Source organism: Peromyscus eremicus, chromosome 16_21 (genome assembly GCF_949786415.1).
Source record: "Peromyscus eremicus chromosome 16_21, PerEre_H2_v1, whole genome shotgun sequence".
Taxonomy (NCBI): domain Eukaryota; kingdom Metazoa; phylum Chordata; class Mammalia; order Rodentia; family Cricetidae; genus Peromyscus; species Peromyscus eremicus.
Window position 1 is genome coordinate 39,070,624 of NC_081432.1, and position 6,000 is coordinate 39,076,623.

The window sequence follows — 6,000 nt, forward strand, 5'->3', positions numbered from 1 at the left end:
ATCTACAAAACATTTTCAATGAAAGGGAGAAGGGGGCAGTAAGATGGCTCAGCAGGAACAGCCTTGCTGCCAAGCCTGTCAATATGATTTCATCCCTGGGACACGCATGGTGGAAGGAGAAAACCACTTCCATGAGTTGTCCTCTGACCTCCACATGCACAGCATTGTGCATAAACACACAAATACATGTAATTAAAAAAAAAAAAAAACTGGAGCAATGGTTCAGCAGTTAAGAGCACTGGCTGCTCTTCCAGAGGACCTGAGTTCAGTTCCCACCATCCACCTGGTGGCTCACAACCATCAGAAACTCTAGTTCTGGGGCATCCAATGCCCCCTTCTGGCTTCCACAAGCACAAGACATGCGCATGGCACAGATATACAGGCAAGTAAAACACTCATATACATAAAATGAATTTCTTTTTTGGAGACAGGGTTTCTCTGTGTAGCCCTGGCTGTCCTGGTCCTGGCTGACCAGGCTGGCCTCGAACTCACAGAGATCTGCTTTCTCTGCCCCCTGAATGCTAGGATTAAAGGTGTGCACCATCACTGCCTGGCCAAATAACTTTTTAAAATGTTTTAGAAACTGCATTGACACCAATCCTTGAATTTCGCTACAATTTTTAAAATTTGTGGTTTGCAGACTCCAGTTTGCTGGACCTAACTTAAATATTGAAGATGAGAGTGAAATCAAACTGGTTAAAGTACTGAGGCTAAGTGACTATTGAGTGTTCAGGCCTGAAAGGGACATCTGTACGACCCTCTCCACTGCAGGGTGTGGGTGGAGGCAGAAAGAATACAAGAGCCAGAAGATGAGGGGTGCCAGGAAACATTGTCTTCCGGGCCCATCAAAGTGCCATCATGGATGAGAGGGGCACAGGAGACCTCAGCCCTCCCTGAGAAGCTATAGGCAGTTAATGGTTGGGGGGGGGGTCATATTCCTCAGTGGCACAGCCACTGTTAAGTTTCCCTCACTCAAGTAAATGACCTCTCCTACCCATGCCTGCTCAGGCAACCCCAATTCACTGCAGTGGGGGGACACACACACCAAAGACAAGAAAGTGGGAGGGGGACTTGCAAAGAAGGGGGTTCATAGGAAGAGGAAGGGATTATGGAGGACAGTAAGAGGATCAAAGTACATTACATATGTATGGAACTATGGAGGAATAAGTTGTTTTAAGCCTTATAAAGCAGGGATCTAGACTCTTTATTGTGAGTTACTGGGGAGTCACTGTTCATACTTGTATGTTCTAAGGGGGTCAGCAGGGATGACTGAGGATGGACAGTAGCTGTGGGTTCATTGGAGGACAGTGAATGTTACTTACAGTGATTGGGAAGTTGGTGTCATCTGGGGCAGGGTGAAGGTTGATGAATCAACTGAGGGGCCACAGAGACTCGGAATATTGGTTCCCAAGGAAGCAGAAAGTGGCCAGTAAATGCCTGTGGGTTTGCTGATGCCTGGTGGATGGACTTGGGTTGCTGGCAACTCAGGGAGGCAGGACATAGGTCTATGGACTTGGTGAAAACAGGAGTCACAGAAGCTGAGTCTCCGAGATGACTAATGGCAGTCATTCCAAGCCAGGTGCTTCCAGAACAAATGGAGGGGTGTCACTAAGGGATAGTGAAAGGTCTATGGAGAAGCAGTAGATATCACTGGTGGGCAGCGGTCACTGGATACTCTCAGTACCCAGAAGCAGTGGCAGCACTGAGGTCAATGGGTCAGCTACGGTAATAAGCAGGGGACAGGAAAGCTGACCTGTGCCTGGGGACTCTCTGCTTTGGTGGCTGGAGATCTGTCCAAGCAGGGGATGAGAAGCCAACTGGGAGGTCCAGAAAGAGATGTCCTCTCTGGAGAAAAGGAGTATTTTTCTCATAGGCTCAAGTTTGGCTAATAAGTAGGTCTGCCCACCTGAATGCTGACTAGGAGGGTGAGGTGGGTCTCCACTGGGGTAACTCACTTGGTAGAGATGTTTTGTCCTCTGCTTGGCTGGGATTAACCTTAGTCAGCAAAGAAGGGGTGGTTCTGTTTCTCCGGACCACTGATCTGTCTAGATGTCTATCTTCTCATCGGTCCAAAACTCTGTCTGGCTGTCCAGATGGGAGTCTGTTCTCTAGGGATTCTGTCTGTCTTGGTGGTTAATCTTGATGATCAACTTAGCACACCTGAGAAGAGGGAACCTCAGTTGAGGAACTGCCTCCATCCCATCAGATTGGCTTGTAGATATGAATGTGGGTGTATTTTTTTAATTGCTAATTGATGTGGGGGTCTGGCCTGTTGTGGGTGGTGCTACCCCCGGCAGATAGGTGGTCCTGGGTGGTATAAGAAAGCTGGCAGGAAAAAAATATTATTTGAAGAAAGCTAACTGTGCATGAGCAGGAGGAAGCAAACCAGTAAGGCAGCATTCCTCAGAGGGCTCTGCTTCTGTTCCTGCCTCCGGGTTCTGCCTTGAGTTCCTTATGCGGCTTCTCTCGGTGACAGACTGTGACCTGTAAGTCAAAAACTCTTTCTTCTTCCCTTGGTTAGGGTTTCTATTACGTCATCATCATGACCAAAAGCAGCTAGGGAAGGAAAGGATTTATTTCACCTATACTTCCAAATCACTTTATCATCAAATGAAGTCAAAGCAGGAACTCAAGACAGGAACCCGGTAGGCAGGAACTGAGCCAGAGACCATGGAGTGTTCCTACTGGCTTGCTCAACTGCTTCCTTAGAGCAGTCCAGGGATGGTACTAGTAGCCCACAGTGAACTTGGGTCCCCCCACATCAACCATCAGTCAAGAAAATAGACCACAGGCAAACCTGGTGGGGGCATTTTATCAATTGAGGTTTCCTTTTCCCAGGTGACTTGGGTTTGTGTCACACTGATCTAAAACTAGCCAGCACACTCCCCAAGTTGCTTTTGGTCACGATGCAGAAACTGCTTTTGGTAACTGCTACTGAAAACAAACTAGATCAGAAATTGGTACTGGGAGTGGGTTTTTGCTGTGCTGAATCTGACCATGTTGATTGTTTGGGGAAGGACCATGGAGGACTTTGGACTGGAAAAGCCATTGAGTATTAATGAACTGTTCAGTAGGACCTTGAGAGAGAAGATGATGGAGACTGGCTCACAATGTTTCTGAGAAAAGTTTGAGACTCTTTCTCAGTTCCATTTGTGTGGTATATTTGAATTCAGAACCTGGAAGTGAAACCTTCTTTGTTCTACTGGGACAATGGACACTGAAAAAGCAGCAGCAATTAGTAAGAGGCCAGCATCATTGAGGAGAAATCTGGAAATTATTTCCTCTGGGTCAGTGTACAGAAGCTGTGGTCGGGGCTGGTGCATCTCAAGCTGGTAGCTGAAGGTGGTAATCTGTAAAAGCCTCCCACATGGAATTGGTTTAGGCACAGAGGGGTCATCAAGAGCAGCAAAGGGGGCTGGAGACATGGCTCAGTGGTTAAGAGCACTGGTTGCTCTTCTAAAGGTTCTGAGTTCAATTCCCAGTAGCCACAAGGTGGCTCACAACCATCTATAATGAGATCTGGTGTCCTCTTCTAGCCTGCAGACATACATGTAGGCAGAACACTGTATACATAATAAATAAATACCTCTTTTTTAAAAAAGAAGAGCAGCAAAGACTTGGCACTGTGGCAGGGTGCCAGTCTCTCCACAGAGGGGCTATTGGTAAAGGTGTAGGACTGAAGGGGTCATGGAGAGAAGCTGAAGCTTGGCACCATGTGAAAGAGTCAGAGTCCATGAGGAGGCTGAGAAGCCATTGGTGAAGGCACAGTCTTCTTAGCTGCCATGGAGACTCAAGCATATTGGAGACTACGGGATATCAGCCAAGGACAGTCAACAGAGAGGAGCCAGCCTGAGCTTATTAGACAAGCTCGGTGTGCTGCAGATAGCAGAGGCAGAGAAGTGGGGCTGTGTCTTACTGTTCTATTGCTGTGAAGAGCCACCATGGCTGAGGCAGCTTATAAAGGAAAGCATTTAATTCAGGGGTTGCTTACGGTTTCAGGGAGTGAGTCCATGATGATCATGGTGGGGACTATGGCAGCAGGCAGACAGGCATGGTGCAGGAGCAGTAGCTGAGAGCTTACATATCCTCAAGCAGCAAACAGAGAAGGCAAGACTGGGCCTGGTGTGGGCTTTGAAACCTCAAAGCCCACCCAGTGACACACCTCCTCTGACAAGGCCACACCTCCTAACACTTCTTAAGCAGCCACCAACTGGGAATCAAAGGAGCCCTTGGGAGCCACTCTCATTCAGACCACCACAGGCTGCCCATCCTCTGGGGCTCAGAAGATTGTGAATGAGTATGCGTGAGTACCGGCTGTCAAACTGTGAGCTGCAAAATTGGAGCAATACTGCTGGACTTGGGTTTTGCTTCAATCTGATTATAACTTTTCCCTGGTTCTTCCCTTGTGGAATAAGCAAGTATTAACATATACTTTCCATTATAATTGACAGTAACTTGTAAGCCAAAAAACCCCCTCTCCTCCTCAAGCTGTTTTTGGTTATGGTGCTTGTCACAGCAACCAAAAGCAAACCGAAGCAGAAATCCGTCGAGGTAAAACCAGTCTGACTGGTTGCTGGAGAACAGGGCCGGAATGTTAGCTCTGACTGGATCTGAGGCACTATAGAGATAGCGCTGAGTCCTTGCTCCACAGGCCACTCAAGAGCTGAGGGCTGGGTGTTGACAGGTGGTATGAGGGGCCCAGCCTGAGCTGTTGTTTCCTAGGGGAAAAGAAACCACAGTGGAAAACCTGGGAGACAGTGCTGTAACGGGAGGCTTGTGGGGAGATTCTTGGACGCTGATAGCCCTAATATACAATTCTTCTCTAGCATTCTTTTCCACTAGACCAAAAAAATCAACAAACACCCTCCCCCACACATACACTTCACTGCTTCACCGTTTAAAAACGCTCAGGCTTCGCAAGCTGTCCCCCTACATCCACAAGCGTGGCATCTGGCAAACAGAATGAACATCCATCTGCAAGCAGGAGTTTGAGCCCAGCAGTGCCCAGGGGCTTGGGGCTTCCTGCAGAGCTCCCTTGGGGCTCCCCAATCTCCTCAGAGGTTTCAGTATTCTGAGTCAATGATTCCTCCCTTGGAACAAGACCAGAATCCCGAGGCTACAGGTCCACAGCCTAAGAAGAAAGCCATCCTGCACTGCAGCGCTCTCTGGAGGCTGAATAGTGATTGTACAATTGTCACCGTGACAGGATCTAGAATTACCTAGGAGGCAAGCCTTCAGGGACACCTGTGAGAGATTACTTAGCCTCTAGACTAGTGATTCTCAACCTGTAGGTCGCAACGCACACCACCACCACCCCCACCCCGGCAAACCTGTCTCCAACAATATATACATTACAATTCAAAAGAGTAGCAAAATTACAGCTATATATAAATATAGAGAGAGTAGCAATGAAAATAATTTTATGGTTGGGGTGACTGCAACATAAGAAACTGTATTAAAGGATCGCAGCATTAGGAAGGTTGAGAAGTACTGCTCTAGACAAGCGGGTGAGGCATTATATAAGCTGAGGCTAGAATCACCCTAAAAGTAGGTGGCAGCATTCCCCGGGCTTATATCCTGCACTGAATAACAAAGAAGCTAGCCGACAGCAGTGTTCACCACTCTGTGCTTCCTATGTTCTTAAGCTCTTGCTGCCATAACTTCCCTGTCTTGAGGGACTGCGAGCCAAAATTCATCTTTCCTTCCTTAAGTGACTTCTCAGGGTATTTTGACAGACATTGCGACTGAGAAGTGGGGCTGCTGCTGTGCTGTTGGACCATGGGTTTGTAGACCCATGGGAATTCGTTTGGAGGAATGAGAGGCCTTTAGAACTTTGAGCTGGAAAAGCACCTGAGAACTGCCAGCAGAGCTTAGAGGGCTCGAACTTGTGCGACAGTCTAAGAATCTGGCTTCATTCTGCCCATGTCCTGAGAACTGGAGTGAAATTGAATTTAAAGTGAATGGACAGACAGGAGGCAGTCAGGCTGGTGATGAGGATGC